This window comes from Ipomoea triloba, chromosome 15, assembly GCF_003576645.1.
Source record: "Ipomoea triloba cultivar NCNSP0323 chromosome 15, ASM357664v1".
Lineage (NCBI taxonomy): Eukaryota > Viridiplantae > Streptophyta > Magnoliopsida > Solanales > Convolvulaceae > Ipomoea > Ipomoea triloba.
The window spans coordinates 13,147,586-13,156,962 of NC_044930.1; the positions used below are offsets into that span (position 1 = coordinate 13,147,586).

Sequence of the window (9,377 nt, forward strand, 5' to 3'; positions counted from 1 at the left end):
TTCATCATAAACATGAAGCATTGGATGCCTTTAAATTTGTTAGACATTATATGGTAGGAATATATTTAATATGATCTTAGGGATCCTATGCATATTCTTAGAGATTTATTTCCGATCCTTAACTTAGTTAGCATGTACATTCTTGTACAAATAGGTGTATTCCTTTGACTGAAATATATGAAAAATATAGAGTTCTCCATTTAATATGGTATCTAAGCTCCAAGTTTGAAAGAAAAAAAAAGCAGAGATTTTGTTTTCTTCTTCTTCTTCTTCTTCTTCTGTGCTCACGGTAAAAGTTTGGGTCAAGAGCTTCGCTGTCCGTTTAATGTCACCGCCAGCACCAGAGAAGTCGTCGGTCTCCGATTGACCGGTCTGCCAAGTTTGGGGTCGTTCTAGGCTTAGTTTTGCCATTGGAGGTTCGAGTAACATCTTTTTGTGTTATTTTGGTTCAGGCAGTTTCCAACTGTTGGGTTACGACTGGATTTTTCATTTCTTTGTTATTATTGGCTTGCTGGGCGTGTTGGTACCTTATTATTTGGCGTTATGGCTGTGAATAATTCCAAAATGGCTATTGATTTAGGAGCCATGGATCATATGACAGCTAGCCTCATGTTTACTTTTCATTCTTCTCCATCCATTTCTCATGTCACTTTAGCTAATGGTTCCACCTTGAGGGTGCTTGGTATTGGTACTATAAATCTAACTCCTAACCTTCCGTTGTCATCTGTTTTAAGTCTCCTCAACTTCTCTTTTAATTTGCTCTTTGTTAGTCAAATCACTTTTGCTTTGAATTGTTATATAACCTTTTTCCCTAATCACTATTTGTTTCAGGATCTTACGACGAAGCAAATTATTGGTAAGGAACATGAGTCTGGTGGTCTCTACATTCTTGATTCCCATATACCGAAAATAGTTGCCTGCTTGGGGATGGGTACTCCCTTTAAAGCTCATTGTCGCTTGGGTAACTCTTCTTTACCTTTGTTAAAAAAAGATGCGTCTGCAATTTCATCATATGCCTTCTTTAAATTGTGAGTCTTGCCAGTTTGCTAAACATCAACTCCACTGTACAAACATTAACACTTAATATGCAATCTTTAACAACTAAATATACAAACCTGGTTTACTCAAAAAATATATATATACAAACCTGGTAAATTCTATTAAATCAACGAAAAAGTTAATTTTTAAAGCAAAACTGTAAATGTTAGACCTTAATCAGTAAAAAGTGAACAACTAGACCAAATAAAATAAAAACCTCAGTCATAAAACTTTAAAATCGAAACCCTTATACTAAATATGAAAAATGTTAACACTAAATGTGCAAAACGTTAATACTAAATAGCATATTTTAGTGTTCATGTTGGCATAGTAAAGTTGGGGATAATTACGAAACTACTACCACGTTTTTTTAATCTGATCTGGTTTAAAATATGATCTGGTTTGTTCAATTTTTCCATATGTAAAGTTGTGATTACTTATTAGTTTTCTCCTACGAACTTGTTCTCATATGATCCATATGTGTGTGTGTGTGTGTGTGAGAGAGAGAGAGAGAGAGAGAGAGAGACAACAGATCAAGTGAAAAAACCCACTTAGGTGAAAAATAGGATTTAATCTCATTCATTGATTCAGTCCAGATCAAAGGTAAGAATGAAGCTATTTAAAAAAATGTGGTAGCATTATGGTAATTTTCTGTAAGTTAATTTTTTGTCTTTTAGAGCATTTTTTTCCTGCTTGCAGAGCACCATGTTGTACCTTTCAGAGCACAATGTTGTGCCTTCTAGTGGATACTGATGTGCCTTTCAAAGAACTTTAATTTTCTTCAAGAGTACATTATTGAGCCTTCCAGAGTTCTAGACTATATTGTTGTGCCTTCTAGAGCACATTGTTAGCCTTCAAAGTGTATATTATTTTCCTTAGAGTACACATTATGCCTTCCATAGCACATTGTTGAGACTTTCAGAGCACATTGTTGTGCTTTCGAAGTGCATATTGTTCTGCCTTGGACTACACATTGTTGAGCATTGGTAGGTGGCGAACTTTTATTTAAATAAAGATCATTTAATCTTGATCACTAATTACTTATTTGAGTTGAATCTCATTTGCTTGTTTATTATTTTTGGTCGTTTATGATATGTATTGAAGATCCTATATTAAATTTATTCTTTTCAATAATTGCTTCATATCTTTGTGCCTTTCAATGCACATTTTTGTCTTCTAGAGCACATTGTTATGCCTTCCAAAACACATTGTTGTGCCTTCCGGTGCACATTGTTGAAGATCGTAGGTGGTGAATTGTTTTTAAAAAAAGAAAAGTTGATCTAAGGCCGAGATTTATCCGCATGTTTCACCTATGGCATTCTTCGCACCAGAGTCACTCCCATATATATATATATATATATATATATATATACACCAGCCAAGGTCCTTCGAGTTTGGTGGTTTTGCAACATATAGTCCTAAACTTTCAATTTAACTTCTTGTGGTCCTCTGACTTTCAAAATATTACCTTCTGACATCATGCCCTTGCTTTCTTTCGTCTGTGCCGTGTAATCCAGGGGTAAAACCATACTTTTTCTTTGTTTATTAATTTTTAAGGCGAAAAAAAAGCATATCTAGCATCGCATCCTTGATCAACCTGGAATTGGAAACCCTAAATTGATCTTCTTCAACAAAATTCATCATCTTCAAGAAGCTTCATGACTAATAATGCCATCTTCTTCAAGTAGTACAAGGAGGAGATATAATTTTAGAAACCCCATACACATTCGAGAGTGTCAATGTGGGAATCAACTGGTTATTCGAACTTCTTGCACAGATCACAATCTCAGTAAGGGGTTTTGGCAATGTTCTAAATCATCATTGAGTGAATTTTTCTATTAATTTTTAGTATTTTTTCACATCAGTGTTCTGAATCTTTTTTTTTTTTTTTTTTTTTTGCATGGAAGTACAAATTTTATTTGATTTTTTTTGTTTTTTTGTTTTGGGGAAGGAACCATTGTGGTTTATTTGATTGGGCAAATCATCCAATGTATCCAAGGGCAACAAGTATAATACCATGGCTATTGAAGAGGATAATTAGAGACAAAGAAGATATCAAGAAATTAAAGGCTATGTTAGAAGTTGCTACTAAGGAAAAAGTAGTGAAGTCTAATAAAAATAGTTGTTGCAAAATCACAATTGTATTAGTATTTGCAATTGGATTCGTATTTCATGTGTTTACCTATTATAGTACTCAATCTGTAGGATTTGTTAGAATGCTCTCAGGAAATTGATGTTGTAAGTTTATTTGGACTAGTTCATTTAAAATGTTGAACGGTGGTGATATTGATTTTAATGCACTACTAGAAAATTCGCGAGTCGCGACAGAAAATCGCGACGGATACTATTCCGTCGCAATGTAACGACGGATATTGCGACGGAATAGATTCCGTTGCTAATTTGCGACGGAATTCACGATGGAAACTAATTCCGTCGCGATTTTTAGCGCAAAGTGAAAACAAAACCCGCGAAATCTTGGCGGCAAAATATTTACGACAAAAAATACGACCGATTTAAAATCCGTTGTCTATTTAGTGACGGAAAAGACGACGAATTTATATTCCATCGCTAAATTGCGATAAAAATGGCGACCAAGTTTTTTTCCATCGTCAAATGAAGCATTTCCGTCGCAATTAGAAAGAAGTAAAATAATATAACTCTTCTACAGTTCTACCCTACCCTAATATTCTAATTACATTGAGCCGCCTCCTTCAATTCTCCTCTGCTCCAATGCTTGAACAGTCGCCGTCTGCTCAACCTGCCGTTGCCGTCTCCCACTCCTCCACTACCAGACAACAAAGCTCCAGCCGGCTGTCCAGGATGGTCGCCGTCTCTCACTTCATTACGGTCGCTACCTCTCCCTTCCACTTTAGTGAAACAAATCTCAGCGAAACCATCTCCAGATCTCCGATGCCCGCCATCTCCTCCTCGCCGACGCTCGCCACTCTTCCGTGACCTACAGTAAAAGTCACCATGGATGCCGCCATTGATGGATATAGCTGCCATTGACGACGCCGCCGACTCCACACGCCACGGCCGACGCCACCGTCGGTAAGTTAATATTTCGAATTTTTATTTATTTATTTCAATTTTTGGTTATTTATTTCGAATTGTTGTTATTTATTTCGATTTTTGGTTATTTATTTCAAATTTTTGTTGTTATATATTAATGTTGATTCTCTTAATGGTAGATAATTAAGTGTAATGCTTGATTACAATTAGCAATTTATTACTTCATTCCCTTGCATGAATCATGAGAATCATGACATAATTCTGGCGACACATTGACACAATGTTCTCAGGCTAATTCTATCACATATAATGATTGATTTGCAGTTAGCTAATGTTGTTTTGGCCCTTCTGTGATGAGTTTAATAGCTTACAAATTTTTAATCAGTCAATGACCTTAGGCTAATTTTGTTCATACATAACGATTGGTTTGCAATTAGCTAATTATTAATTTCCTTTGCAGTATTCAAGAGACCCTTCTATGATGATTTTATGAAGTTTTGCTTTGGGAGATTCAATGTGGCAATCTGATCTTCTAGATCCAAGTACTCAACTTTGCTTTTGATGCAGTAAGTTCTTTGGTGAATCTGTTTTAAATGATGCAGTAAGTTCATTGTTTCATATGATGTATATAATGCTTCTGTTATCATACTGCAGGTCAATAAAGAGATTAAAGAAAGTAGGATTAGGGCCACATCAAAGGTTTGATTTTCCATTTGCTTAATCAATTTTTAACTAAAGAACATAAAACAGCTAATTTGCTACTGAATAATCCACGAGTTGTCTTTGGCTATTATGGTATGCAACCCCGGTTTGATTTTCTCTTTAAAAGAGTGCATTATTTGCAGTTTCCTGTACTAGGTGGAATGATGCAGTTCTCAAGAGATTGGTTAGTATGCAACTGATGGTTGGCAACTCGGTGACTGTATTTTTCCATTCTGCTTTCTTTATTGACTTGTTACTTTTTTTCAGCACCTCTAAGTATTAGTTCAGTGATATATGTGTTTTACCACTCATTTAGTTAGCTTTCTAGATGTATATATGTTTTTGTTGTTGTGAAACTATCCTATTAAAATCGTTTTGCTTATCCTTGAATGCTATTCAACTAGTAAGACTATTAACTATAGAGTTTTTGAACTTCTAGCATAGTTTCATTCCAGTGCCAGTGAACACCTTGTATTCAAAAGGTGTTGATGCCATATGTAATGCCTTCTGGAGTAGTTTTCACAAAAACCCTATTCTTTTATTCTTGTTTACTTGCAAAGCCAAGGAAAGCTATAGAATACTCCTCTCCTCCCATTATATTTTTAAAGTTTAAATGGTTTGTTTAAAAGATCTTTTATCTAACTGCTGTAGACTTGACCTGTAAGTATTCTTTATATATTTTACTTATATTCATAAAGATGAGTCAAAATAAAAAAACTGTCATTACTTTGTTTTATTTTGGTTGCGGTTCCACAGGTACATGCAACAGATTGAAGTGTTGGCATCATCTTCCTTTGGTTTCCTTAATTGACCAGATTGGAAGAGATAGTTGGGCAAAGCTATTGGCAATTGATCATGTAGAACTACTTTATAACCATTTAAGTTTTATATTTTATTTGAACTCTAAATTTATGAAGGTTTTATAATTTATGTATGGATAACTTTTGAATTTTTATTCGTGAGGACTATTATATTGTTGTTTAGACTTCAATTGACTATTATTAGTTACTAAATGTTGATCAATGATGATGTATTATTAGGTGAACTTAATGTGAATTGATAATGTATTAGAATTATGTTATTTTTTAGAATTAATTGCGTTTATCTTATCATTACGATAGAGGCTTTTTACTTAATGTGTACTGTGTAACATATTTATCATTGTAATTTCGTTCATTATTTTTTAGTTTTTTAGTTTTAGATTGAAATACTGTAATTTTTGGAATTCTAATTTCATTATATTGAGAGTTATCGTGTGCAAAAAAGGAATATTGTTATTTTATTTTACTTTTTTTTTTAATTTTTTAAAGGGTTCGCGTCTGTTGTACAAAGAACAGACGCAGATTCCCTAATTTTTTTTAATATTTTGTTGCCAAATCGCTACGGAATTATTCCGTCGCCGTATTTCGCGACGGAATATTTCCGTCGCCGTATTTCGCGACGGAATATTTCCGTCGCGATTCCGTCGCCATATTTTTCCATCGCAAACGGAGATACGAAGAGCTGATAGACGACGGAACGAATTCCGTCGCAAAACCTGTTTCGCGACGGAATTTGGCTGTTTCGCGACGGAATTTTTCCGTCGCGAATTGCGATTTTTCTTGTAGTGATGGTTTTGGTGCCTTGTTGATTGCTTTGAGTTTGCAATATGTGCTATTGATATTATTGGTTTTGTTGCCTTGTTGATTGCATAAGGAGATAAATTGAAGTAACAAACAAACACAATGAGTGGGGATACTATTATGACAAAAAAAAAATTCCAAAATTTGCATGCCATTCAAACATAGCCTTTTTCAAGTAAGAAGCAAACACATAATCAGTGGGGATATTAGTTGTGACAAAAAATTTTGCCAAATATTGCCTTCCATTCAATCATAATCTTTCAAAACACAGTATTGTTTCCCAACACACACACACACACACACACAACTTCATGCAAAAAGGCTATTGGTTGTGACAAAAGAAAATCATAATTATCTACCACTTGCCAATACATAATCAAAATGAGACTATCATACACAAGGCTACGTGAGAAGATTACAATTATCTAGCACTTGCCAATACTTTGTTAATGTCGATTGGATCATCATTTGTATTTTGGAACTTTGATTTACATGTGTTACGGGTCCTATATCTTCTACCAAGTAGGGTCATGCCTTCGTTCTTCCTCTCCAACTATTGGTTTGCATTGTTGATGACTTGTTCTTGAATATCTTCTTCTTCTTCTCCAAGTATAGGTGGCTGACTTGTAATTGCAATTTCCTCAACATTAACTTGTGGTGATGTTGGGTTTTGAAGCAATTGAGACACCACTACATCAATGTCAATATTGCCAACCAACTATCATTTTCATCTTTTTGTAGTGGCAGTGCACATGCATTTGAGGCTATTGGCAATGTATCAGTTGCTCTTGGTAGTGAATCATTTGTTACTAGAACTTTTACAACTAGAATTGTCTTCCTGGGCTTTATCATTTGGGTCTTCCTGGTTTGGCAGTGTATAGAGGTAGAAGAGGGGGCTATTTATCAGTTGAAGGACACTCATTAGGACCTGCCATGGGCTTTATGCTACCTCCATACGACTTCAAATATGTTTCAACGAAGTAAGAAAGGTGTACATAGTCATTCACTAAACCCCTACCATGTTTCATCCATATTGCACTTATGGCATGTCTTCATGGTATGCCACTCAAGTCCCAACTCCTACAAGTGCAAGTCATTCTACCTAAATCAACATTATGTTGCTCAAATAAAATATTCATTACCCCACGTGTCTCAAACAAGTTGTCATCACTTTGTATGACTGTATAATCCCAGCTAATTTTTCATTCAAAGTTATTTTTTGAACAATCCTAGGACATATAGGTACAGTCTATTTCATTGCTTGCTTCCTACAGTCATACAGCCTATGCACTATTTTCTTTCTTAATGTTTCAAGGCAACTAATTAGGGGTTGCTCTCTAGCATCTAAGATAATAGCATTATAACACTCACAGATATTATTCACTAAAATATCACAATGTGCTGTTGTAGTAAATGTGACATGGACCACTTAGAGGGATGCTTGTAACATAGCCATTCATATGCCTTGCCATCATTGCTCTTGAATTTCTTCATAGCTGCTGTTAAGGAATTCACAGTGGTGCCCTAGCAGCTTCCCAAAACCCATCTTTAATTGCCCTTCCTGTAAAGACAACTTGTTTCATGTTCCATTGCAAATGTCTCACACATAACCTGTGAGTCACTACTGACATAATAGAATCAAAAGCTGGGAGTAAACCCTTTTGCTTATCTACAACAAGTACATGATGATAAAGTTACCACTAAAGTTGATAAAATACAGGATGATAAAGTAAGTTACCAGTAAGTACAAAAGTTGATACACACATACCTAAAATGAATGTTAATTGAAATTTATCTATAGGAGTTATTGAAAGATCCTTTTTTAGTTGCTCTAAAAACCAACTCCAAGAATCCCTAATCTCCCATTCTACTACTGCATATGCTAGAGGAAACAAACTATCATTTCCATCAACTCTAATGGCTAACAACAACTAGGCCCCATGCAGTCCATTTAAATGACACTCATCTACCCCAATAATAGGACGATAGTACTTATACCATTGTTTACAGGTTCCCAACACATGTAAAACCTTATAAACCTTTGTTTTCCATCATAAAACATATCACTCAATTTCACAAAGCATGTTCTACTTGGATTAGTCCTTTGAATCTCCATGCAATAACTCCATAATTTATTAAAACACTATTCTTCCTCACCATAAATGAAAAACCATGCCTTCTTCATTTCCATATATGCTTGCCGCTTTGAGATTATTATTTCATCAGTAGTTGACACCTTTTTTTAGAAATTCAAAGGGAATCCAAGTAGAATGTGTTGCAACTTCAGTCTTCCACCTTTTTGCAATTGTAGTGGAGTTAGCCATATAGTTAGTGTTATTCCAACAACATCCATCATATTTATCAATTATTGTTGTTGTTATTCTCCAATCTTTTTTTTTTTTTTTGCTACTTGTTTCCTAAGAGTAATTCTCCAAGGACATCCTACTTCGTTACACTCAACAACGCACCTTATCTTATCATTTTTCACATGCAATATTTCCTTACCATTAGACATTGCATAATTATAAATTGCATCCTTAAAATCTTGCTTAGATCCAAAGGTTAAGCCAATGCAGAATTTTGGTGAAGTCATCTCACTTTTGCTTCTAAATTTTGGTAGATTGTATTGTTTTTGTTCTTCCTTATCACTATCTTTGTCACTGCCCTCATATGAAAAGTTAATTTCTAAATTTTCATCACATTGCACTATAAAACCAGTTACATCATCATCTTCTATCCCACCAAACTCTGCATTTGGATTAACATGTTTCTCAAAGTCTATGTCATTTAAAACCCTATCACTTTGATCAACCTCAACATCAGAATTAGATTCTCATTCACCATCACTTCTTGACTCATTTAAATCCCCATCACTTTGATCTTCACTTACATATAACTCACCATGCACAACCCAAATCTCTATTTCATTATGCAACTCTATTTCTTTGACTAAATTCCAAATTTCAAAATTTAAAACTAACTCTATCAACCCATTTGATAGAT

The 9,377-nt window shown here is 34.7% G+C and overlaps 1 long non-coding RNA gene across 1 annotated transcript; it reads left to right on the forward strand.

Annotated features, from left to right (window-relative positions):
* Positions 1 to 3,742: 3,742 nt before the first annotated feature.
* LOC116007331 lies at positions 3,743 to 5,808 on the forward strand. Its single transcript, XR_004095232.1, has 3 exons — positions 3,743 to 4,089; positions 4,511 to 4,616; positions 4,705 to 5,808. It is a non-coding gene; the product is annotated as an uncharacterized LOC116007331 (long non-coding RNA).
* The last annotated feature ends 3,569 nt before the right edge of the window (positions 5,809 to 9,377 follow it).